We start from the raw sequence: 230 nt of genomic DNA, 5'->3' as shown, positions 1-230 counted from the left end.
TCATATTGTTAAGCTCCAAAATCCATGAAAAATACGAAAAACATACATAATGTTAAATGAAAAAATAAATAATTAAAAATAAGGCAGTAGTAAAAACAAATAAATTACAAAATAATAAATATATATGTATACCGTCATCATCAAAAGTTGGTATACAGTGGCATTATTTATTTATTTTGTTATATTAATTTTACCAAATTGTTTTAAAAAATATAGTTCATTCTACAGGA

Source organism: Rhagoletis pomonella, unplaced genomic scaffold (genome assembly GCF_013731165.1).
Source record: "Rhagoletis pomonella isolate Grant_MI unplaced genomic scaffold, Rhpom_1.0 Rhpom_scaffold_00098, whole genome shotgun sequence".
In the NCBI taxonomy this organism is placed as follows: domain Eukaryota; kingdom Metazoa; phylum Arthropoda; class Insecta; order Diptera; family Tephritidae; genus Rhagoletis; species Rhagoletis pomonella.
This window is presented reverse-complemented; position numbering follows the sequence as displayed.